The sequence below is a fragment of the Dasypus novemcinctus genome, chromosome 3 (assembly GCF_030445035.2).
Source record: "Dasypus novemcinctus isolate mDasNov1 chromosome 3, mDasNov1.1.hap2, whole genome shotgun sequence".
NCBI classification, from domain to species: domain Eukaryota; kingdom Metazoa; phylum Chordata; class Mammalia; order Cingulata; family Dasypodidae; genus Dasypus; species Dasypus novemcinctus.
Window position 1 is genome coordinate 35458310 of NC_080675.1, and position 27120 is coordinate 35485429.

The 27120-nt window shown below is 41.1% G+C and overlaps 2 protein-coding genes across 4 annotated transcripts in view; both read left to right on the forward strand.

Annotated features, from left to right (window-relative positions):
* The window catches only part of HEATR4 (HEAT repeat containing 4), a 216331-nt gene that overhangs the window by 140686 nt on the left and 48525 nt on the right, over positions 1-27120 (forward strand). Inside the window, exon 19 of the mRNA XM_071213803.1 lies at positions 22089-22191. The gene's annotated coding sequence lies outside the window, so the exon portion shown is untranslated. The remainder of the gene's footprint in view (positions 1-22088; positions 22192-27120) is intronic.
* The window catches only part of NUMB (NUMB endocytic adaptor protein), a 231673-nt gene that overhangs the window by 62674 nt on the left and 141879 nt on the right, over positions 1-27120 (forward strand). The window lies entirely within an intron of this gene.

A 27120-nucleotide genomic window follows, 5' to 3' on the forward strand; every position in this document is an offset into this window, starting at 1 on the left:
CTTATCTCTTTTAAGAATCCACCACCTACCACCAGGTCTCGAAGATATTTTCCTAAAATTTCTTTTAGGAGTTTTATGGTTCTTGCTTTTATTTTTAGGTGTTCGGTCTATTTTGAGTTAATTTTTGGATAAGGTTTGAGATGAGGGTCCTCTCTCCTACTTTCTGCTATGTATATCCAGTTCTTTCAGCACCATTTTGCCGAATGGACTATTTTGCCCAAGCTGTGTGGGTTTGACAGGCTAGTAAAAAAACACTTGACCATACATGTGAGGGTCTGTTTCTGAATCATCGGTTTGGTTCCATTGGTCTATATGTCTGTCTTTATGCCAGTACCATGCTGCTTTTACCACTATAGCTAGGTAATACGATTTAAAGTCCAGAGATTAGGGTTTGCTTTTCCTTTTTTTTTGTTGTTTAAAGATTTTTATTTTTTATTTATTTCTCTCCCCTTTCCCCCAACCCCCCTGTTGTCTGCCCTCTGTGTCCATTTGCTGCGTGTTCTTCTTTGTCCACTTCTGTTGTTGTCAGTGGCACAGGGATCCATGTTTCTTTTTGTTTTGTCATCTTGTTGATAATCATGTTGTTGTGTCAGCTCTCCGTGTGTGCGGCGCCATTCTTGGTCAGGCTGCACTTTTTTCCTCTCTGGGCGGCTCTCCTTGTGGGGCACACTTCTTGTGCGTGGGGCTCCCCTAAGTGGGGGACACCCCTACGTGGCAGGGCACTCCTTGTGCGCATCAGCACTGCGCATGGGCCAACTCAAAGAGGCCCAGGGTTTGAACCGTGGACCTCCCATGTGGTAGACAGACACCCTATCCACTGGGCCAAGTCCGCTTCCCTGCTTTTCCTTTTTATGATATATCTGGCTATTCAGGACCCCTAACCCTTCCAAATAAATTGGATAATTGTGTTTACAATTTTTTAAAAATGCTGGTAGAATTTTTTGAGGGTTGCATTGAATCTATATATCAATTTGAACAGAATTGGCTTTTTTTTTTTAATGGGAATTTTTTTTGTCTTTATTTTTTAATGTTACATTCAAGAAATATGAGGTCCCCATATACCCCCCATATACCCCCCCATAACAATAACCTCCCCAATCATCATGAGACATTCATTGCGTTTGATGAGTACATCTCTGAGCACTGCTGCACCTCATGGTCGATGGTCCACATCATAGCACACACTCTCCCACAGTTCACCCAGTGGGCCATGGGTGGACATACAATGTCCGGTAACTGTCCCTGAAGCACCACCCAGGACAACTCCAAGTCCTGAAAATTCCCCCACATCACATCTCCTCCTCCCACTCCCTACCCCCAGCAACCACCATGGCTACTTTCTCCACACCAGTGCCACATTTTCTTCGATTACTAATCACAATAGTTCATGAATAGAATATCAGTAAGTCCACTCTAATCCATACTCTGTTCCTCCATCCTGTGGACCTTAGAATGGTTGTGTCCACTCCACATCTATATCAAGAGGGGGCTTTGATTCCACATGGATGCTGGATGCAATTCTCCTGCTTTCAGTTGTAGGCACTCTTGGCTCCCTGGTGTGGAGTTGACCTTCTTCACCTCCATGTTAGATGAGTGGGGTAAGTCCAGTAAACCAGAGTGTAGGAGTTGCTAGTCTGTTGAGGCTCAGGGCCTGGCTATCACATGGTCAGTCCAGAGATTCAGGTCCCCTGGGTATACATTAAACCCCAGCACCAACTACAGTTCTGGTAAAAGTAACAGGAGAGACTTGTGGACGAAGATCACATCTAAGTCTAGCTCCATCACACAGAAACACAAATTCCAAAGTAGGGCCAACTGACATGGCACTGAACTCCATCTGCCATGACTATAGAACCTGTGGGTCTCTATAGTCCTCAGAAGAACCAATACCTGGGGTTGTATCTACTTTATTTGTCTCTGGGACTCTGCTCAGGTGTGCATAAGGGCAACCCCTCTGACAGCCTCCCAGCTCTTTTTGGAGACTCATAGCCATATAAACTCATTTGTCCTTTCCATTTCCCCCTTTTATTCAGGTCAAAAAGCATTTTTAACTCCTGGTATTATATGTAGATTGAGAGATTCTGCTGGTCCGAGTTGACCCTTTTATTCAAGGTCATTTTCTAGTTACATCATCAGCTGGTACTTGGTAGTAATCCCTTGGTGTCAGGGAGGCTTATCCCCAGAAGTCATGTCCCACACTGGGGGGAAGGCAACACGTTTACATGCTGAGTTTGGCTTCGAGACTGGCCACATTTGAGCAACATGGAGGCTCTCAGGAGGTAACTCTTAAGGCCCCCTGCAGCTCTAGGCCTTGTTCTTATTTCAGGTGCACAGGCTGACAAGCATAGTCATTAGTATCAAGGGCTCATTGTTGGACCTTCCTTCTTTTTTGGTCTTTGCCATTGCACTTGGGAGATTGTTGCTGTTCCTTTAGGGACTGTGATAGAGCTCCCCTGGCTAGGGACTCAGCACTCCCTCAGTTGTTGTTTTTAATTGTAACACTATGAAAATATCCAAACATTTTTATGTACCCTGGATATATGCCCTGTAGAACTCCCTGTCAGCCATGTGTCCCCTGTCAATAACATCCCACACCAGTATTCCTCCCCTGCCATTGTTGAACCTCTCTGTGATCCAAAACTTCTTCAAAAGTGAAGCCTAATATATTACCAGGTTCCATTAATAGTAAAATGGAATATAGTGATGAGTTTAAAGGTTAGATATAGAATACATACTAATTTAGAAAAATTAAGGTAAAAATAAATTGGGGTATCAAAAAATTTAAAAATCAGAAGCTTTGTTTTTGATATTTTGCCTTCCATCACTGTAATAAGTGTTGCCCTGTATGCAAATTGGCAGGGCAACTACTTCCGTCTTTTCCTCAGTGTCTACATCCTATCTTTTTCTTTTTTTTTTCTATTTATTAAGCTTATCTTCACAAAAGTTTTAGATCACAGTAATTCATATATACAATATAACTCCCACATATCCAACATAAAACCATTTTCCCTTCCACAGCAATAATCTTTTTACTTATAAGAATTGACATCTTAATGATATTTAGTCTTCCAGTGCATGAGCATGGAATGTTCTTCCGGTTATTTAGGCCTTTTAAAAATTTCTTTTAACGTTGGGTAGCAGTTTTCTGAATATAAGTGCTTTACATTGTTGGTTAAGTTTATTTCTGACTATTTGAGTTTTATCTGTCATATTTTATTTTCACCATTCTTTTGACACTTAGTTACTTTTATTGACATAATCTTAATTTCTAGACTCTTTTGCAGGCCTCTCTCTCCTATCCTTTCTTTTCAGGCTCTAGCACACCCTTTAGTATTTCCTGAAAATTTGATCTCTTGCTTAGAAATTCTCTCAGTTTCTGTTTATCTGTGAATATCTAATCTCGCCCTCATTTTTGAAAGACAGTCTTGCTGGATATAAAATTCTTGGCTGGAAGTTTTTCTCTTGTAGTATCTTAAATATAGCAGACCACTGTCTTCTTGCCTCCGTGGTTTCTGGTGAGAAATCAGCACTTAATCTTATTGGGTATCTCTTATATGCTGTGCATTGCTTTTCTCTTGCTCTTCTCAGAATTCTGTCTTTGGCATTTGACATTCTGATGAGCATATGTCTCGGAGTAGGTCTACTCAGATTTTTTCTGATGGGAGTACGTTGTGCTTCTTGGACGTAGATACCTATGTCCTTCAATAGGGTTGGGAAATTTTCTACCATTATTTCTTCAAATATTCCTTCCGCCTGTTTTCCCTTCTCTTCTCCTTCTGCGACACCCATGACACATATGTTTGATGCTTTTTGTTGTCATTTAGTTCCCTGAGACCTTGTTCAATTTTTCCCATTCTTTTCTTCATCCATTCTTTGGTATATTCACTTTCAGAGGCCATTTCTTCAAATTCACCAGTCTTTTCTTCTGCCTCCTCAAATCTGCTATTATGTGATTCCAATGTTTTTAAAAGTTCATTTATTGCACCTTTCATTCCCATAAGATTTACTATTTTTCTATGTATGCTTTCAAATTCTTCGTGCCTATCCAATGTCTTCTTTTTTTTTTTAGTTAGGCCAATAATTATGGGAGAAAATAACAGAGCAGGGGTCCCAGGTAGTGAGGAAGTGGATGAAAAGGGATGAAGAGGGCTGATTTACAAGCCACAATTCCCCATTATAGATTAGAAATCCACAGGGTTACTTGCATGGCCACATGGCAGAGGAAAAATGGTAAAAGCAGCTCAAAGAGATCAGGTAACAGGTCCAGAGGCAGGAGAGCAGTGCGAGAGAGCCCCAATGTCTTCTTAATATCCTTAATCTCTTTAGCCATCTCATTGAATTAAGGAGATTTGTTTAAACATCTGTGATTAGTTGTCTCAACTCCTTTATGTCATCTGGAGCCTTATCTTGTTCCTTTAACTGGACCATATCTTTCTGTTTCTTGGTGTGGATTGTAATTTTTTATTGGTGTCTTGGCATCTGGTTTACTAGAGTATTTATTCTGGGTGCAGTTTTTCTCTTTAGTTTAGGGCTTCCTTCCCTTTCTTCCTTGCTGGTTGTGTATAGGAGCCAAGGATGTAATTGGTGCTATAAGCTGTGGAGGCTCAAGTTGCCCTCATTGTCCTAGGGACTGATGAAGCTTCTCCCAACTTTCTCCTTTGCCAGAGGTAGGGACAGAGTCACACAACTGTGTTGAATAATCCAGGGCATGCAGGCCTAGACTGTAGTTGCCTGCCCAGAGAGACTGATGAAGTTTCACGCCCCTTTCTCCCCTGCTTGGGGCAGGTTGGAGCTGTAGGTGTAGGCAGCAATCCGTGAAGTGCAGGTCCAAGATAACTGCACTTGCCCTGGTACACTTCTGATTATTCAGTTTGTGCCAGCCAGAGGTAACCACAGTTACCTGGATAGGCTGGTGCAGGGCTCATCAGCCTCCTCCCTGCCAGAGGTGGGGCTGAAGCCTAGGCTAGGGCTGCAGGCTGATCTGGGTGAAAGAAACCGGTTCCTACCATCACTGTGATTTTCGGTCAGCCTGGCTTCCCCTGAGGCTGGGGGCAGAGTCAAAATGGCAGCCACCGGCCTCTTTCAGACTTGGACAGATTTACACCCCAACTGTTCTAGGGTTATTCCTTAGCCATCTGAGTCTATCAATCAGTAGCTGAAATCGGCAGCTGTGTCCTCCTCCCCTGTTTTTAGGAAATGGAGCTTACAGTTCCAGCTACAGAATAGCTCCTGGGGCAGCTTGCGCTGCCAAAGTAGGACAATCACTGGCCTCCGCGGCTTGGCTCACAATCCTAGAGAGGCTAACACAGGTTCCCGCAGCCTCCTCCCTGTGGTACTGGGGCCTAGGCTAGAGCTGTAATCTGATCTGGATGGAAAGAAGCCGGTCCCCACCAGCACTGTGATTCTCAGTCCGCCCCACTTCCCCTTGTGCCAGGTGCGGAGTTAAGATGGCAACTTCCAGCCTCTTTCTGACTTGCACAGGCTCAAACTTTAGCTGTTCTCAGGATTATACTTTAGCCGGCTGAATTTGCTTATCAGTAGCTAAAGTCAGTGCCCAACCGTCTTTTTCCCCTGTGTTTGGGAAGTGGAGCTTTCAATTCCAGCTGTGGAACAGCTCCCAGTGCGGCTTGTGCCTCCAGTGGAGGATGGGCACTGCGTCCGTGGCTTCGAGTGCTCTACTTATGAGTCTTCTCTGCAAATGGGCAGCCGCTTCCTTCCATTCCTTCAAGGTTGTGGAAGGATGCTCTTCTGGCCTCCTGAAGTCACCAAACAGGTGCTTCAGCTAGTTCCAGATGGCTCTGGGTGTTTACTAACTGCCCTGTAGTAGGAGCTGATTCTAGGAGCTCCTTATTCCACCGCCATCTTGCTGGTTGTCCAATTTTACTATTTTTTGATGGTGAACCCCCACATATGCGCACACACACACAGAGTTGAAACACAAATGTGAATCAGTATTTACTCTTAAGACGTGATGAATTCATCATTTCCATTCTTTTTCTCTCTTTTTAAGTGCTGGTGTGATGCTCTAAATTATTTCACCATTCAAGATAGCTGCCTTGGTTTCCTTCAGAGAGTGGATGTGGACTTGGCTTTTCTTTGCTTTATAGATTATGTCAGAAGACAGCATTCTATGTGGCAAGTACTTGGCTAAGGAGGATACAGTGCTCTCACACCTGGAAACATCTGATTCATGAGCTCATTCAAGTCTCAGCTAGGACTAGATTTGGGTTCAGACCTTAAGTACTTAACAATTCCTTGATGGAGTAAATTCCCTGGGTGTGTAGATATTTTGTGTTATGCTGGAGTCATATCATTCCGAGGATGCAAGGGATAGGGTGAGAGTGGTTGGGGCTTTCAGTTTTTGATATATATACATGTAATAAAATTTATTCAAGCGTATCATTCATACATGAACATAGATAAACAATAAGTGTGTAGTAAACGTTGTGAACTTAAAAAACAGGCGTATCATCATACAGAGCTCCTATAGCTCACACCACCACCACCACCTTGCATTACTGTGAAATTTGTTACAAACTATGAAATAGCTTCGTGAAAATATTACTCCTAACTATAGCCCATTCTTACATTTGGTGTATTTTTCCCCCAACGCACCCAGTTATTAACACCCTTCTCATTTGTTATTATTATTCATTTGTTACAGTTCATGAGAGAATGGTCTCATTTGTCCTGTTAAACACAGTCCATCTTCTACCACTAGATTCCCTGTGTTATACAGCCCCACTTTTTGTACATTCCTTTCAAAGTATACATTCAGTGGCTATTATTTTCATCACAGAGTTGTCTTGTCATCATCTCAGTCAATTTTAGGACATTTTCATTATTCCAAAAGGAAAAGTCCCATACATACCTGATACCCCCATTGCTGTCTCTTAGAATTAATATATCTTTTTTGCCATTGCTGCAAAAATATTACAATGTTGCTGTTAACTGTTATCTTTAAGTTATATTAGTTGTAATTTTCCTGTGTATCACTATATTCTTAGTTCTTTATAAAAGAACATCCTTATATTTATACTATTAACCACAATCTTCATGACCACCAGAATCACTGTTATACATACCCCAGATGATTATTTAGTTTCTTTTCTGTTTTAAAGATTTATTCATTTCCACCCCCCCACCTCGATTGTCTGCTCTCTGAGTCCATTCACTGTGCCTTCTTCTGTGTCTGCTTGTCTTCTCTTTAGGTGGCACCAGGAACTGATCCTGGGACCTTCCAGGGTGGGAAAGAGGTGCTCAATCTCTTGCACCACCTCAGCTCCCTGGTCTGCTGCGATTCTTATTGTCTTTCCTCTGTGTCTCTTTTTGTTGTGTCATATTGCTGCTCCAGCACTCCACTCGAGCCAGCTTGCTGCACAGGTCAGCACTCTGTGAGGGCCAGCTCTCTGTGTGGCCAGCTCGCCGCATGGTCCAGCTTTCCTTCACCAGGAGACCCTGGGAATTGAACCCTGAACCTCCCGTGTGGTAGACAGGAGCCCATTTGCTTGAACTGTCTGCTTCCCTCTAGTTTCTTTTCAATTGACATTTACAACTACAGACTACTCCTTTCAGCCCTAATTTCATTTATAAATCAGCAGTGTTACTTGTACTTACTGTAGTGTGTTACCATCAGTTCTGTTCATTTCCACTTGTTTACAATAAGCCTTATTAAAAATTCTACATATATTGAGCATCAGTTCCCATTCTCAACCCACATTCTAATCTTAGTAACCATACTCTATAGAGTTTACTGAGTTTACTCATCACATTTAGTTCATATTAGTCAGAAAATACAGTATTTGTCCTTTTGTGTCTGGCTTATTTCACTCAACGTGATATTCTTAAGGTTCATGCATAATGTCATATTCCAATTTCATTTCTTCTTACAACTGATTACTATTCCATTCTATGTATATACTACATTTTGTTTAGCCATTCATCAATTGATGGACACTTGGGCTGTTTACATATTTAGTAATTGTGAATAGTGCTGCTATGAACACTGGTGTGCAAATGTCAGTTCACATCCTTGATTCTGGTTCTTCTGAATATATTCCTAGAATTGGGATTGCTGGATCATATGGCATTTTTATATTCATCTTATGGAGGAATTGCCAAACCATCTTCCACGGTGGCTGCACCATTCTGTATTCCCACCAGTAGTGAAGGACTGTTCTATTCTCACATCTTCTCTAGGACTTGTAGTTTTCTGTTTATTTTACTATTATTATTATTATTTTTGATGATGGACCTTCTGTAAGGTGTGAAATGGTATCACATTGTAGTTTTTTGTTTTGTTTTATTTTTTAGGAGGTACCAGGGATTGAACCCAGGACCTCTTACATGGGAAGCAGGCGCTCAACTACTTGAGCTATAGCCATTCACCTTATTGTGATTTTGATCTGCATTTCCCTAATAGCTAGTGATGTTGAACATTTTTTCATGTGCTTTTTGGCCATTTGTATTTCTTATTTGGAGAACTCTCCAAGTTATTTGCCCATTTTTAATTGGGTTGCTTGTCTTTTTGTCAATGAGTTGTATGATCTCCTTATATATCAAGGTTTATATCCTTATATATCATGGTTTCCAAATATTTTCTCCCATTGAGTAGGCTATCTTTTTACTTTCTTGACAAAAACTTTTGAAGATCAAAAGTGTTTAATTTTGAGGAGGTCCCATTTATCTATTTTTTCTTCGATTGCTTGTCCTTTGGGTATAAGGTTTAAGAAACTACGACCTTCCACATGATCTTGAAGATGTTTCCCTACCTTTTCTTCTGGAAGTTTTATGGTTGTAGCTTTTTATATTTAGGGCCTTGATCTTTCTTGAGTTGATTTTTGTATAAGGTATGAGATAGGGGTTCTCTTTCTTTCTTTTGGATATGGATATCTAGTGCTCTCAGCACCGTTTGTTGAATAGACTTGTTCTGACCCAGCTGGGAGGGCTCAACAGCCTTGTCAAAAATCCCTTGACCATAGATGTGAGGGTCTATTTCTGAGTTCTTGTTTTGGTTCCGTTGGTCAATATGTCTATTTTTAGAACAGTACCATACTGTTTTTACCACTGTAGCTAAGTAATATACTTTAAAGTCAGAAAGTGAGAGTCTTCCAACTTTATTCTTCTTTTTGAGATTTTTGGCTATTTGGAACCCCTTACCCTTCCAAATAAATTTGATAATTGGTCTTTCCATTTCTGCAGAGTAGGTTGTTGGAATTTTGATTGGGATTGCATTGGATCTGTAAATTGCTTTGGGTAGAATTGACATCTTAACTATATTTAGTCTTCCAATCCATGAACAGGGAATGTCCTTCCATTTATTTAGATCTTCTTTAGTTTCTTTTTACCAATATTTTGTGGTTTTCTGAGTACAGGTTCTTTATGTCCTTGGTTAGGTTTATTGTTAAAAATTTGATTGTTTTAGTTGCTATTTTAAATGGAATTTTTTCTAACTTCCTCCTCAGATTGCTCATCAATAGTGTATAGAAATGCTACTGATTTTGCATGTTAATCTTGTATCCCACTACTATGCTGAACTGGCTTATTATTTCTGGTAGCTGTATTGTGGATTTTTTGTGATTTTCTAGATAAAGAATTATATCAGTGTAGTTTGTTTACATGTTTCTAGGAATTTGTTCTATGTTGCCTAGTTTGTTGGCATACATATGTTCATAGTATCCTCTTATGATCTCTCTTATTTCTGAGGGGTCAGTGGTAATGTCCCCCTCTCATTTCTGATTTTATTTATTTGTGTTTTCTTTCTTTTTTTCTTGGTCAGTCTAGCTAAGGGTTTGTCAGTCTTCTTGAAGAACTAGCAGTTTTGTTGATTTTCTTTATTGTTTTTTTTAAATTTTGTTCTCAATTTCATTTATTTCTGCTCTAATCTTTATTATTTCTTCCCTTCTGCTTGCTGCAGGATTAGTTTGCTGTTCTTTTCTAGTTCCCCCAGGTATGCAGTTAGGTCTTTGATTTTAGCTCTTCTTATTAAATTAATAATTGAGGGCTAAAAACCAAGCTCTCAGCATTCCTTTGCTGTATCCCATAAGTTGTGATACATTGTGAATTTGTTTTCATTCATCTCAAGATACTTATTTCTCTCGGACAACTTTTTGCCCTTCCTCTGTTGCTTTTGTGAGAGCATTGAGGTCTGCTTCCCTATTCTGATATCATCTTCCCGGAAGTCCTGTTGATATTTATTTTGATGTCAGACTTAGCTCTCATTTTACTTAGTATGACCACAAACTGGTTTTCTCTAAGGGTTAGACTGCAGTTATTTGTTCTTCAGTTAGCTGGTAACTTCCTAGTGTACATGTTCAGATATATCCTCTTACCTGAGTTCATTCTTTTTTACTCTGTTTATAGCTTGAGTTTTTTGCTAAAGAGTAAGAGAGTTAATTTACATGGGTATTTATTTAACTTTAATCTTAACTAATTGTAAAGTTAGACAAAGAATCTACAAGTTTTAGCTCTGATTCAGTGTCTAATTATTAGAATTGTATGCAAAGTGCAACTCATGGAGTGGTTCTTTGAACCACAGAGGGAGAATATTTGCACTTAGTGCTATTCTTGATGACTTTGTGTAGGGGGTGCTGAATAATACGACAAGGAACAGGATTAACCAAGGTAGTGCTTTATTTATAAAAACCCAGCTCATTTCTTATGACTATAGGACTTAAAAATAATAAACACAATGTTCATTCCAGTCTAGTAGTTGTAATATAGTTAGCTTCACTGATTTTTTTATATCTATATTATATATGTCTATATGTATATAATTAAGGAAGTACAGTCATGCATAATGTGCAGAATTCTCATATATCACCCCTCTACCAACACCTTACATTGTTGTGGAACATTTGTTGCAGGTTATGAAAGAACATCATCAGACTTTTACCACTAACTATGGTCCATACCATATATTTGGTATAATTTTTCCATATACCTCCTATTATTAACACTATATAGTAATATCGTACATTTGTTATAGTTTATAAGAGAATACTCCTGTATGTACTGTGAATCATAATCTATCTTCCACCACATTATTGCTGCCAGCCATAGTCCATAAATTACACTATTTTTATCTTTCCATGAGCCACCATTTTCTTAGCACCTTGTAATGGTGACATATTACAGATGGTTTTTTAATCAATAATTATTGATCTATGTCTTAGTTATCTGGCTGCTGAAACAAATACTTTACAATGGATTGACTTAAACAATGGGAATTTATTGGTTTTGAAGCCAGAAGTAAAACATTGAGATGTAAGCAAGATGATGTTTTCTCCCTAAAGACTATAGTGGTGTTGGACTGGCTACTAGCCATCCTTGGTCCTTGGCTTTTCTGTCATGTGGCAATGTACATGGCAATGTATTCTCCTTTCTCCTCTGGGTTCTCCTGACTTCCAGCTTCTTCCTGTGCCTCTTTCTCTATGCCTGAATTTCATTCTGCACATAAAGGATTTCAGTAATCTGGATTAAAGCCCAACCTGATATAGTTGGGCCACACCTTAACTGGAGTAGCATCTTCAAGACCCTATTTATAATGCCAAGACCGAGAACATGTCCAAACTGGAGTAACAATTCAATCACCCATTTATTAACTACCCATTTGTAGTTATTATCTAATTTTATTTAATAATCAACAGTCCATTTTCATCCACGTTGACTGTGGGTTTTTGAAAGTGACAGTAGGTTCATGGGTAACCATTGTATAGAGTTTGGTGAATTATCATCCTCATAACATTTTCTAGACTACTGTACATGGATATGGTTTAGAACAGTCCTTATACCTTTGATCCAGATAACTTTATTGAACCTGGTGTTAGTGCACATATCTAGTGTTCCCATCTCCTTCATGAAAATTTCTGCATCTCTTTGAGTGCCCCTGGGGCATGCTTCTTGAATCCCACTCCATGGATGCCCTTGTGAATGTTGATGGTTTACTTCCTGATCATTGATGGAAAAATGACCTTTCTTCTTGCCACTCTTCTTTGGAGGAGCCATTCTGCTGGAAGCAGGTTGACAAGAAGAGCTTGCATCAATATGTTTAATGGTTGCATAGAATTTCAGTGTATGGATATGCCATAGTTTCTCTGTGGACATTTAGGTTGCTAACAGTTTTTGCTATTATAAACAATACATTCATTATTCATCAAATATTTATTGAACACTTGTTATGTGCCAGGTATATGTAATAGTTCCTCTATGCATACATATTGCACACTTAATCAGTTCTTTAGAATAAATTTCCTAGAAGTGAAACTCTTGGCCCAAAGAATAGACATATTTGAAATATGTTTTGAAATACGATTGTTTTGCTAAAAGCATTTATACTTATATGCAATTTTTAGATACAGCCTTAATAAGAGCTAATAGTAGTGCCAGATTCCTCATACCCTATGCAACATTGCATATTATTGAACTTTTTAATATTTTTCAATCTGATATAGTATTCATTTTCATTTCTTTGGTTACTTCTAGTGAAATTGAACATGTGTTGTGCTGATGATTTTATTTCTTCTTTTGTCACTTGTGTGTTCAAGTAATTTACCATTGTCTTTTTCTTACAGATTTGTAAGAGTTCCTTATATTACAAAGATACCAAATTTTTGTTTTACATTACAGATATTTTACCAATTTTATCATTTGCGTTTCTTTATAATCCTTATGCAATATAGACATTTTGTATTTTTGTAGTCAAATTTATTAGCCTTTTCTGCAATGATTTCTATTTCAGTCCCTTATTCCACTGGTCGAACCCCACCCTGATTTAACTTTCCTGCTTTCTGGACCTGAACTTATTTCTCAGATATTTGGAAACTTACTAGAAAATGCTCTTTAGAAAAATTAATTTGCACATAGATTTAAATTAAAACATTGATAAAATCAATACAGTATCATAAATAGAGAAAATATGTGTAGAAGGTATATAAGGAATCAAAACTTAATTTTAACCTTTTTTTCTTTGTTAAATTGTAGGAATTTATTTTAAATAACCTACAGTTGATTTTAAGGGAATTCATGATAAAAATAAGAGATACTTGAAAGATTTTGGGAAATGTGCTGTACATACACTAAACTAACAATGCTTCTAAAACTAATGATTATAACAAAAAAGTCTTCACATTAAAATTCTGTTTATGTTCCCCCCTCCCCAGTTTTTACGGAATTACAAAATAAAAAATGAAAGCCCTAAAATCTTGGTTATTTTTCCTTTTTTTGACCAAATACTCATTTTTCTCTTAAATTTAATGACCTGTGTAACTTTAGGTAAAAGTTATTATGAAATTTTTAAAAATAAAAATCTTAGAAGAGATTGGTGAAAACCTTTCTGGATCAATACTTGCCATAGAAAACAAAGTGCATATATTGAACCTAATTTACTTTTTATTCATCTCTAAGGGCTAGGGGTATCATTTCTTTTGTTCCTTGTTAATTTAGATATGTTTGATATGGTAGATGGAACAAATGGTACACTAACCCCATGAGCTGTTCAAGAATTTGCTCACTCTAAAAATTTCTTGTGTCATCATTAGAGGTTATTAAAGTGGCTATTGCTTCAGTTGGTTTTTCTGATACTTGCTTTTGTAACTACTTTTTTTGTCCCTAACTCACATTCCTTGAAACCCCCAGTTACTTGCGATCTCTGCTCTCTTTTCTCTACTGTGTTGCTATATCTGATCTCTAGTGATTTCTTCTCTCCCATGTTATTTTCTTTTTTATTTGTTTCTTTCACCTATCTCAACTTGAGTAGGTAAGGGTTGAAAGTACTTATTTCCCCCTGGTTTTGAAGAAATTAATCATACCATGCAATTTTTAATTTTCATGTACAGATTTTTCCAGTGGTGTCCACATTTTAGGCTTCCTTAAGCTCTGAGTGCACGGCTGTGCTGGAAATTTTCATTTCCTAGCTATTTGGATGGCAGTATATGTGTAGAGGAAGTATTATTGTCATTTGACAGGATATGATAATGAAATAATGGCATAATAAAAATATTGTGGAGTCTTATGAACTCTAGGGTACCTGCTGACCCAAGTTATTTAACAGTTTCACTTTGTACATTTAGATGCTCTCATATTTTAGCCTTTGCTTTGCTAGAAAGAATTTTGCTTACATAGCAAATGGAAGAAGCCAACGATTTAAGAGTTGGATAACTTTAGGGATCATCTGGTATCTCTTTTGTTTCCTCACCGAATATTTGCCTGACAAATATTTGAGGCAAATACTTGAGGATACAGTGAAGTCCCTGACTTCAGGGAACTTACAGTCTTTCATGAAAAATGCTGTGAAGAAATTAAGTAATCTGATTTAAAGAGTCCCTGTTTCATTTGGTGGGTTTTTAATATGCTTCAAAAGAAAAAATATGGTCCCTTATATGCCCCATAGGAAAATGGAAGTACTGTACTGAATGAGTGAACTAGCAGTGTCTCGCAAATTTTTCTGTAGTTATGAATCACCAGAAGACTTATTAAAATGCAGATTCTGATTCAGGAGGTCTAGGGTAGGGCCTGGGATTCTACATTTCTAACAAGCTTACAAGTAATGCCAGTTCTGCTGGTCTGTGGACCACACTTTGAGTAGCAAGGAATTAGGATATAATTAAGAGAAAAGAAGCATAGCCTACTGCCATTTTGAGAAGAGTGGTTTGGAGCCATGCAGCACAGGCTTGGTGTTGTGAGCAGGAGATCACATTTGGCTTTGGTGAAGTAAAATGATAAGACCTGATGGTGTTTTTATGTTAAGAGGGAGTATTAAGGAGGTAATCATCACCTGTTTTTTTAATTAGCATTCAGAATTAAGGTTGGTTGTCTGATGGCACTAAAATCTTTGGAGGTGAAAGAGAGAAGGATTTTCAGATATGATGAAAGTACAGTTATTCATTCTACATCTTGGGGGTTAGGGATGTGGTACACCTGCAATCTAGAAAATCCACGTAAAATTTGTTGGCCCTCCCTTTGTACCAGAGAAGAAGTCTGAATATTTTTCTTTTTCTTTTATGGGATATATACAGTAGCTTATTGTAAAATTTGGGTTAAGTATTATACAATACTATACATATATTTTACGCATTTCTGAGTTTTTCAGCTTTCTGTGTTGTCTACTGATCTTTGCATGTTGTCCACGACTTCCACAAAACTCCCCCCAAATTCCCATTTAATTTTCTATGCCAACCTGCAATATATCAAAACTGCAATGGGGAAAGTCATGATGTAGAAGGGATATCTGTAAATATTTAGTCAGATAAGCCCAATTTATAAGAGTTACATGTTGATTAGTGGTACTTAATTTGTAATTGGGAAGGTTTTCTCCCCAAATACTTACGCAAACAGGCATAGTGATCTAGTAAAAAAGGGAAGAATAAATGCTATTAAGATAGTGTGTTTTTCCCCACACACAGGCATATTCTGTGTGAATAGTATGTTGACTTTTTTTGGTCTGAATTAAGCTTAAATGTTGTGTTTAAATTGCCCTACTCTGATCTGTTTCTCTAGTGTCATTGAGCAGGAGTATAAACAAATAGGGAAGTAATTCATTTTCGTAGACTTAGTAGAATCTTGGGATTGGTATAAAATGCCATAGGGGGTATTTAACATTTATCCGTTGGGAAAAATTTGAAAAACCAAATATTTGAACCAGCAGCTTTTAATTTAGTTGGGTTCTGTCAATTCTCAGTGCCAGTGTTTCCAAATGTGTTTTTAGAAATTCAGATTTTTCTTTTTCTTTATGGAACTATTTTATTTTATTTTATTTTTAAAATGACTTTATTTATTTATTTTTAAAAGATTTATTTATTTCTCTCCCCTTTCCCCCCACCTTCCCGGTTGTCTGTTCTCTGTGTCTATTTGCTGCATCTTCTTTGTCCACTTCTATTGTCAGTGGCATGGGAATCTGTGTTTCTTTTTGTTGCTTCATCTTGTTGTGTCAGCTCTCCATGTGTGTGGCCCCATTCCTGGGCAGGCTGCACTTTCTTTTGTGCTGGGCAGCTCTCCTTACGGGGCACACTCCTTGTGCGTGGGGCTCCCCTACGTGGGGGACACCCCTGTGTGGCAGGGCACTCCTTGCGCGCATCAGCACTGTGCATGGGCCAGCTCCACAAGGGTCAAGGAGGCCTGGGGTTTGAACAGCAGACTTCCCATGTGGTAGATGGACGCCTTAACCACTGGGCCAAGTCCGCCGCCTGGAACTATTTTAGAAATAATCTATTTTCATATTTCCTCTTTAATGTAACACCTACCATGCTTTTAATCAAAGACATTGGGAAATTTCTGTTTAACACCCACAATTTATTATGACTTTTTATTAGTGCTGTTGGAATACTGATTTCCTTGAAAATAATTATTAGACAGCAAAGAGACTGTTAGTTTGTGCTATTACGTAGACAGAAAGATGTGAAATGTGATTATGGAAGAAATCTAAGTGTTCGTCAATTATTTGTATATTGGCCACTTCAGTGTTCATTTTGGTCAAATGCATATTTGAATGTTTTCACTAGTAACATGTCCATTGTCTCCTGCATTTATGAAAAGTGTTTGCTATACCTATTGTTATTTCTCTGTATTTTGTTGATATTTAGCTTTAATTACAACTGTTAAAACTCAAAGTATAACATCAAAAGCCTTACAGTCTGTTCAAGAAATGAAGTAGAACACATTGTTGGCTAAAAATAAATTTTGCTAATTACTTCTGAAATTGTATTTGCTAGGGTATCCATTGGAAATGAAATTTAGCTGTTCTTATTCAGTGGTTTTTTAAATATAGACATCTATGCAAACAAGTTTCGAATGTCTCAGCTTTTTGACTCATTTTTCCTTTAAGACTATATAAACCTTTCCTATGTATTCTGAAATTCCAATATATTAATACCTAGAATTAAAGAACAAATGAAAGCTAAATTACAGAGAACCCTTATATGGATATAGTTAAATTTAAAACAGAAAACTAGGGTGTGAGTTTTTAATATTATAGTACCATATTGGTGTTGTGAGACCTCATATCATCCTGTATTTGTGTTGAGCACACATAATAAAAAACTCTTTGTTCTGTAAGAATAAAAAAAAATTAGGACAGATGTTCTTAGTTCTGGTAAAATCTGATTTGTAAAAATAAAGTGATTTAGTTAAAAAATAAAAATAAAAAAAGAGTTTCAGGCAGCCTGGTTTTTTTGTTTGTTTGTTTGTTTTTAAATCCCAGCCCTGCCATTTAGTAGTTTTTTGACCTTGGAAGCTACTTGACTTCTTTGTGTCTTACTGTTCTTAATTGTAAAATGAGAATATTAAAAGTTCACTTCATAAGGATTGTTGTAAGATTAAATGAGATAATCCGCAGAAAATGCTTAGAAGAGTTTTTGGCAAATACTAAGTACCCCCTAAATGTTAGGTGCTACTATTCTTATTATTCAGGAACATCACTATGGTATTGTTTATGGGTGAATTATTTTGCTTTTTAAAACAGGCATGCATAGCCAGAGTCCATTATGATAGGTTTGAATACTTAAAATACACATTTAAAAGTAATTTTCAATAAAAGTATTATGAATTTTTACTTGTGACTACTACTATAACTTTAATTCTTCTAAAAGTAGAGAAAAACCATTCATTAATTTATTCAATCAATATATATATATATTTTAAATTTATTTCTCTCCCCTTCCTGTGGTTCCCCCCCCCCCCCCCATTGTCTGCTCTCTGTGTCCATTCACTGTGTGTTTTTCTGTGTCTGCTTGTATTCTTGTCAGCGGCACCCAGAATCTGTGTCTCTTTTTGTTGCGTCATCTTGCTGCGTCAGCTCTGCATGTGTGCAGTGCCATTCCTGGGCAGCCTGCACTTTTTTCGTGCTGGGCAGCTCTCCTTATGGGGCGCACTCCTTACTCCTTGTGTGCATCAGCACTGCACATGGGCCAGCTCATCACATGGGTCAGGAGGCCCTGGGTTTGAAACTTGGACTTCCCATGTGGTAGGTGGATTCCCTATCCATTGGGCCAAATCCGCTTCCCAATCAATATATTTTTAATAACTTTTATTGGTGCCTGCTATTTATTAGGCATTGCATTAGGTGCTAGAAATATAATATGGAACATACTTGGCCCTGCCCTTCAGTTGCTTAGAGGCTAGTAGAAAAAGGCAACTATTAATCAAGAATTGGCTCACGTGACTGTGGGGACCGGCAAATCTGAATTCTGTAGGGTAGGTTGCAAGTTGGAAACGCCAGTGAAGGTGGTGTTGAATTCACCAGGAAAAGCTGCTTGCTGAAATGGAGATAAAAATTCTTTGTGTTTACTGAAATCATGATTCTCCCTTTAAGGCCTCCAACTGATTGTATGAGTAGACTCCTCTCATTGCTGAAGGAAATCTCCTTTATTGATTGTTGTGTAATCATCCATAGATGCAAACAACTTGAATAATAATTTAAATCTACCTATGAAATACCATCACAGTAACATTCAGGCCAATATTTCCTACGTCAAACAATTGGACACATGAAATTATCCATCACAGCACCACCGAATGTAAGTCAGTATTGTAAATAACGTCTTTTATGCTAGATCATTAATAAATGATACATTTAAAATTTGTCTTCTGGAAGATTTATAAGCCAATTATAAAAGTGTATGGGGGGTGGGTGGGAAGCTGCTGTGGCACAATCAGTTGGGCTCCGGTCTACCATATGGGAGGCCCTGGGTTCGCGTCCTGGGATCTCCTTGTGAAGGCAGGCTCGCCCACATGCTGTGGAGAGTGGCCAGCCCAGGCACCATGGAATGCCGCCCAGCCTACAAGTACCGCGGAGAGCTGACTCAGCAAGGTGACGCAACAAAAAAGGGGGACAAGCAAAAAAAACACAGAAGAGGGCACAGTGAATGGACACAGAGAGCAGACAGCAAGCAAGCCGCAAGAGGGGGCTGCAGAATAAATAAACATAGACACAGAAGAACGCACAGCGAATGGACACAGAGAGCAGGCAGCAATCAAAAAAGCTGTAAGGGGGGGAGGATAAAAAAATTGTGGATTGGGGGAGTGGATGTGGCTCAAGCAGTTGAGCACTTGCTTCCCACATAAGAGATCCCATGTTTGGTCCCTGGTGCCTCCTGAAAATAAAAAAATCAAATGAAAAAAGCAACTCAGGGGAGCCAGTGCGGCTCAGTGGTTGAACACTAGCTTCTTACATACAAGGTCCAGGGTTCAATCCCTGGCCCCGATAGCTCAAAAAAAGAAAAGTGGATTGGGGGGAGCAGATGTAGCGCAGTGGTTGAGTGCCTGCTCCCATGTACGAAGTCCTGGGTTCAATCTCTGGTACCTCCTTAAAAAAAAAAAGTGGATTGACTCTTTATTTATTTATTTATTTTCCTTTGTCTATATTTATTTATTTATTTTAATGTTACATTAAAAAAAAATATGAGGTCCCCATATACCCTCCCACCCCCCTCACCCCACTCCTCCCATAACAACAACCTCCATCATCATGGGACATTCATTGCACTTGGTGAATACATCTTTGAGCACTGCTGCATCACATGGTCAGTGGTCCACATTATAGTTTACATTCTCCCCCAGTCCACCCAGTGGGCCATGGGAGGACATACAATGTCCAGTAACTGTCCCTGCAGTACCACACAGGACAACTCCAAGTCCTGAAAATGCCCCCACATCATATCTCTTCTTCCCACTCCCCACTCTCAGCAGCTACCAAGATGACTTTCTCCATCTCAATGCTACATTTACTTCCATTACTGATCACATTAGTTCCAGAATAGAATATCAGTAAGTCCTCTCTAATCCGTACTCTTCGTCCATTCTGTGGACCCTGGGATGGTTATGTCCGCTCAACCTCTGTATTGAGAGGGTGCTTAGATTCCACATGGATGCTGGATGCAATTCTCCTGATTTCAGTTGTAGGCACTCTTGGCTCCCTGGTGTGGTGGTTGACCTTCTTCACCTTCAGGTTAGCTGGCTGGGGTAAGTCCAATAAACCAGAGGGTAGGAGTTGCAAGTCTGTTGAGACTCAGGACCTGACTATCACATGGAGAGTCCAGAGATTCAGGTTCCCTGAGTATACACTAAACCCCAGCACCAACCACAGATCCGGTAAAAATAACAGGAGAGGCTTGTAAACAAAGATCACATCTGAGTCCAACTCCATGACACTCAGGAACACAAACTCCAAAGTAGGGCCAACTGACACGGCAGGCCCTTTATTTTTAACTACTGCAACTCTGTGATACCTGTAATTATTCCTGTTTGGCGAAAAAGGAAATTGAGGTTTGAAGAAGCTATGGAACATCTCCTACAACTACAAAGCATGCTTCAAAATCCCAATTAATTTTAAATCTCTTCTATCTCCCATATGACATAAGATATATAACTACTATTAGGCAGCGGACTTGGCCCAGTGGTTAGGGCGTCCGTCTACCACATGGGAGGTCCGCAGTTCAAACCCTTGGCCTCCTTGACCCATGTGGAGCTGGCCCATGCACAGTGCTGATGCGGGCGAGTAGTGCCCTGCCACGCAGGGGTGTCCCCGCATAGGGAAGCCCCACGCACAAGGAGTGCACCCGGTAAGGAGAGCTGCCCAGCATGAAAGAAAGTGCAGCGTGCCCAGGAATGGGGCCACACACATGGAGAGCTGACAAAACAAGATGACGCAACAAAAAGAAACACAGATTCTTGTGCCGCTGACAACAACAGAAGTGGACAAAGAACACGCAGCAAATGGAAACAGAGAACAGACAACGGGGGGCGGGTTGCCGGGAAGGGAGAGAAATAAATAAATAAATCTTTAAAACAAAAAAACAAAAAAAAACTACTATTAGAAGATTTAACGTATTATATTACAGTTGAGGTTAATGTATCTGTTTCCCTATTAGATTGGGGGCTTTATTTGAGCAGGAACTAATCTTATTTATTTTTGCATCCCCAGCAACTTTACTAGTTGCTTTACAAATTAGGTATGTAATAGATATTAACTGAATAGTGAAAGAATATGTAGAATGTTAGAAGTAGAAGGAATTTTAGAGCTCATGTAAATCATACAGATAATAACAATTCTAAAAATAATTTTAAATTGCTTACATAGGGTTACTGTTTTTTATTTAAACTCTAGGCTGTTTAAAATCAACTACTTCTGTGTATTACATGGTCTCATAACAGAGGCAGTTTTTACATTAAAAAGATAGTAAGGACAATCTCATAATTAGGACAATCGGTAAATTTACATGATTTTTTGTCATAGCTGGCACCTCTACAAGGATTAGATTTCAGGAACCACTATCTAATTCACTCCTCTCCTTTTAAAGGTAAAGGAACTGAACCCAGAGAAGTATTAAATGTCTTATACAGGGAAGCGGTTGTGGCTGAACTGATAGCGGGTTCAGGGTTCAACACTCAGGACCTCCTGACCCGTGTGGTGAGCTAGCCCACACTCAGTGCTGCTTGTGCACAAGGAGTGCTGTGCCATGCAGGGGTGTCACCTGTGTAGGGGTGCTCCACATGCAAGGAGTGTGCCCCACAAGCAGAGCTGTCACGCGTGAAAAAAGCACAGCCTGCCCAGAAGTGGCACCGCACACACAGAGAGTTGATGCAGCAAGACGACAAACAACAGAAAAAGTGACAGTTTCCTGGTGCCACATGACAAGGATGCAACCGGACTCAGAAGAACACACAGCTGATAGACACAGACCAGACAATGGGGGGGATGGGGAGAGAAATAAATAAAATACATCTTAAAAAAAAAATCTTATACAGTGTGGTAACTGAGCTTAAAACCTGAGTCTTCTGACTCCCAATCCAAAATTTTAATGCTGTCTTCCCAATCTTCATCAAATGATGAGATTTAGGCACAGAGATTTTGTGATTTAGCAAAGATCATACAATTAGAAGTAGATTTGGTATTTAAACCCAGGTTACCCAACAGAAGAAGTAGATTTGGTACTTTAAACCCAGGTTACCCAACTCCATTTTTAGTGAATCCTGTCATTTACTTCATTGATGTCTCTTACTTCACTCCATCAGTCCCCAATCAGTGATAGAGATGGAATCATAAGTAACTTAAGGAGGTGTCTATATTTAGGATTTTCTTTCCTTGAAAATTTCAGATTTGGGGCTTAATCAACTTCTTCCAGAGAAGAGGATCTTTGCAGGTGTTGTTGCAAGGAAGATCTGGGTCAACAGTCTCTCCAGACATCTCACTTAGGACAAGTAAGTGAAACAAACAGTTGAATTTAAGAAAAGTGAAATGAATGCTAGCATTCTTCCTTCCTGTTTTTAGCCAGATGCAAAGAATAGACTACCTTTAAAAAATTTAACTCATTATTCTGGTACAAACCAAGTATTTGAAGTCTGTTTTAGTTATCCTGGCTGCTGCTCAAGTACATACCATGCAATGGGTTGGCTTAAACAGTGGGAATTTACTGGCTCACGGTTTTGGGGCTAGATGTTTTGGTTTGCCAGAGGGCTTCCGATGCAAAGTACCTGAAATGTGTTGCCTTTTAGAAAGGGTATTTATTTGGGGTAAAAACTTGCAGTTCCCAGGCCGTGAAAAGTCCCACTCAAGTCACTATAAGAGGTGCTTTCTTACCCGAGTCTGCTGCCATGTGTTGGAGCAAGACGGTAGGCAATCTCTGCCTTCCCCTCCAGTGTGTACCCTCTCCTGGAGCTCAGCTGAGAGCAACCAGGCATAGGGCTTTTTTCTTACCATGTCTCTTCTCTCTCAGGCTTGGCTCCACTTTCTCCCCAATTTCAGCTGCAAATTATCAGCCATATGGCTCATGTCTTCCCAGGACCTCAACTGTTTGAGCCTCTCTTCTGTCATATGGCAAGATCAAAAATGGTAGAGCTCTAGTTTCCTGTCTATTTGAGTGAATCTTGCTCAGTGTTTATATCAGACCCAGCAAAGGGGGCGGAGAATTGACTTGAATCGAGCCTCACTGATGTAGTCCAATCAAAAGCCCTAAAATGATCTTATCAAGTAATCCATTCAAAGGCCCCTCAGCTGACTTTAATGCAATCAAAGGGTGTCTCACCCAGAGGAATAAATTAATTTACAAACATAATTATCTCTTTTTGGGACTCATGAAATAATTTCAAACTGCCGCACTAGGAATAGTCCAAATCAAGGCATCATCAAGGAGATGCTTTCTCCCCCTGATCTGGGACTGGCTGCTGGCAATCCTTGATCTTTAGCTTTTCTGTGACATGGCAGTGCAATGGCAGCCTCCCCTGACTTCTCCCTTCTCTTCTAGTTCCATTGATTTCAGCTTCTGGCTTTTCCCCCTGTGGCTTTCTCTCTCTGTCTGAATTTCATTTTGCTTATTAAGAACTCTAGGCGGTGGACTTGGCCCAGTGGTTAGAGCGTCTGTCTACCACATGGGAGGTCCGCGGTTCAAACCCCGGGCCTCCTTGACCCGTGTGGAGCTAGCCCATGCACAGTGCTGATGCGCGTGCAAGGAGTGCCGTGCCACGAAGGGGTGTCCCCCGTGTAGGGGAGCCGCACACACAAGGAGTGCGCCCCATAAGGAGAGCTGCCCAACGAGAAAGAAAGTGCAGCCTGCCCAGGAATGGTGCCGCACACATGGAGAGCTGACACAGCAAGATGACGCAACCAAAAGAAACACAGATTCCCGTGCCGCTGACAACAGAAGCGGACAAAGAAGACGCAGCAAATAGACACAGAGAGCAGACAGCCGGGGTGGGGTGGGGTGTGGGGGGGAGAAAAATAAATAAATGTGGGCTTGCTATTTTGAGTTAGCAACCCACGAGGACCGGGCGGGCTTCCACGGCTCGGCGGTGAGCCCCTAGGCCAGCGCGTAGGCCTAGGTTCTCCAGGTGTGGGGGACGCGCGGTAAAAACCACGGAGACAGCCTGTGAGAGTGAGCTAGTCCACTTTATTGCGGAAATACACTTGATTATATAAGGTCGGGTCAAGGGAGGGGTAGGAACGGGGGCGGATTAACTACGGGGCGGTAGTGGATAGGCGGAGCTGTGCAGGCAGCTATGAGGTAGGCGGTGAAGGATAGCAATGGCTGGAAAAGGGAGATAACAAAGGCTAGGAGGAGGGGTGAAGGGAGGCAGCAACAATTGCTCCTTTTGTTTTATAAAAAAAAAGGGTGTGAGAGAGTAGGGGGATGGGCTGTGGAGGGTGAGAGAAAAAGGGGGTAGAATTGACTGGCGATGGGCAAATGACATATCATTTGGCCAGAATGTATGCATAGCCCTTAGGGTCGGTGCGTGCCGGTGCTAGACGAAATATCTAACATGATGTTGCGCACGCTTTTTTTGGGGTGGATAGCGCTGTGGCTGGCTTAACCGCGAAGGACTCTCAGACGTATAGCAATAAAGGGGGGCGGAGGGTGCACCCAAGCCCTTTACGCCGAGGGAAACAAACCCGTGCCGGCGGCTAAGGTCAGGGAGTTTCACAGCAAGCAGCTTCACAGGCGGGAAGTACGGTGGGAAGGGGGGTGAGGACAAGGGCGAGATTGAGGAGCGAGATCAGAGGTAGCAAGACGGTGGTAATGGATTTGAACAAACGAGGAAAATACACTGTCAGCGTGATCTTTGGCAAGGCGGATGATTCGTCGAATGGCCCAAGGACCAACGGTGAGACCTAGGATGATGAGCAGAACTGGGGTTATTAGCGGGAGGAGATAGGGGAGGAGGGGCTGCAGGAAGCCACAGGAACCAGCAGTTTGGGCTCGTTCAAGTCGGCGTTGGTTGAGACCTTTTTCAAGTTCTTTTAAGCTGGAGTCTACTAAACCGGTATAGTTGGCATAGACGCAGCATTCTTCTCCCAGAGCTGCACATAGGCCACCTTCTTGGAGGAGGAGGAGGTCAAGGCCTCAGCGGTTTTGCAGGACAACTTCTGAAAGGGAATTGAGGGAGTCTCTAAGATATTTGACTGCATCTCGGAGGTAGATGATATCAGAGTCTACTGCTTGTCTGAGGTTTTGGAGGGCGGAGGCTTGTGTGGCTAGGGCTGCAACACCAGTGGCAGCTCCAGCTGTAGCTAGGAGGGAAGTGACAGTGAGTACAGCAGTAATAGGTTCGCATTTGTGGAGGTAAATAGCTTCTTGAGTGTGATCAAAGGCTTCAAAGAAATGTAGAGGAGTGTGATAGACGACTCGAGGCGTGAGGAGGATGAGAGCACACGTTTCTTTGGTCTTGTTAAGTGTGGCAACAGATAAGCATGGGGTAAGTCCGGTGGAAGAGCAAAGCCATTGGGTGGTGTTTAGGGGAACTAAGTATTTGGCAGAGATGTTTGGGGAGGTATAGTTGGTACAGGCAGTAAGGCTAGGAGTGTGGGAAGAACGGGGGTGAATGCATAAACCTTTGGAAGAGATGTGCGTAAAAGTGAGTGGGACATGAGTAGATTGATTCCAATTGCAGGAAGAGGGGGAATCGTCGGTGGAGGAAGTAAAGAGTGGTGAAGGGATAGCAAGTGGATCATAGAGGGGGAGGCTGGGGGAAAGACACAACCAGCAAGAGCGAGTGAGGTTGGGGTGGGAGGCGTTGAGAGAGGAATAGGAGGCGTTTAGGAGTTTGAAGTAGGGACTAGAGGGGATGAGAGGATGTGGTTGTATACCTGAAGCGGGGGGGGGGGGGGGGAAGTGGGGCTTGTAGAAGGGACGACGGCGGCCGAGGTGGAAGAGATTTTGAGGGGGGTAGATGAGGACGGAAGAAGGTGAACAGTGGGTGAGGGAGGAGGGTTAAGGATGTGGTTGGGACCAATAGCAGAGGGTGGGGTGGAGACAACACGCTTTTGGATTTCAAACAAAGCGCCACGATCATAGTTGCTCATATTCAACCGGAGTCCATAGGGGCGAGCGGCCAGCCATGTATCGTCGTTTGGGTTTTTTACTGTCAGCGAAATGAAGTCCCAACGGGAATTGTTGGCTACTTGGAGAGAGAGATACGGGTCTCTGTTGGGGACGCCGGACCATCCATGGGCCATGGTCACACATCCCCAAGAGGGACAGTAGAAGTGTGATGGGTCATGATAACCTCGAGCACTAGCAGGACAGATGTAAAAACCAGACACAGGGTTAAATTGAGGGCCAAGGAGACGATTGTTTCGAGAAAGCAGGCATGCTGTATTCCCGCCTCGACAGGATGAGGAATGGTGGAAGCCTACTTTTGCTTTTTTGATGTTACTCACTTGGCATTCGGGACGGAAGGAAATTCCAGCAAGAGGGCAGACGTGCGTAAAAAAGGAGGGAGCGACACTAGTAACATTATAAGCGAGAACACGTTTTCCTGGAAATGTCTGCAGGGTCCAGTTGAATGGCTGATGGGAGGAGGAGCTTTGGGCAGAGGAGGCTAGAGACAACATGAGAATGAGGAGATGGATGAGGTAGGGGAGGGGAGGGGAACAGGAGGCGGGGGTATGAACAGAGCGGGCTCGTCGGAGGAGTTGGAGAACTTGGCGTTCGATGGGGTCATCATCTTCAAGGGAAAGACGGCTTAAGCGGTGGGCAAGGAAGCGTTGTCGACGTCGTTCGCGGCGAGAAGGAGCTGGTGTGGTTCTCACGGACGGTGGTGTTGGAGAGGTAGGCTCGAGTGAATTTACTTGGGGGCGTATAGTGGTCATGGGAGAAGGACGACGAGAGAGGTGAAAGTGCCAATTAAAAGTAGAAAGGCGACAGCGAGGAGGAGGTGTTGACGGAGGTTCCAATCTGTTGGGGCTGTAGCTGCGAGGCAAACAGCTGAGAAGATTGTTAAGAAAATGAAAATTACAAGAAAGAAGCAGAGTAAGAGTGGGTGCGAGGGGAGCTTGAGGAGCATCTGCACTGAGAGTTCTTTTCTGATGAACTATAAAGCACGTTTTGGTGAAGGTCAGGCACTTTTCAACGGCGGGTTGCGGAGGTAGCAAAGGCTTTTCTTGTGGAGTATGCAGAGTTGGGTCCTTTGAGAGATCTGTAATGACAAAAGAAGGAGAAGAGAGCCCTCATAGAGGAGGGGCAATCAGCCGAAAGAAACTCGGAGAGAGCACTTATTTAAATATAAGCATTTCAGGGAGGGGCTGGTTGGTGCTGAATTTGAGCGAATGGGGCGACATCTGGGCCTCCGCTGTCAATGTTGTCTCTCACGGAGGGCATAGGGTACTTATCATTAAGGGGAACCTTGGGGTCGGTG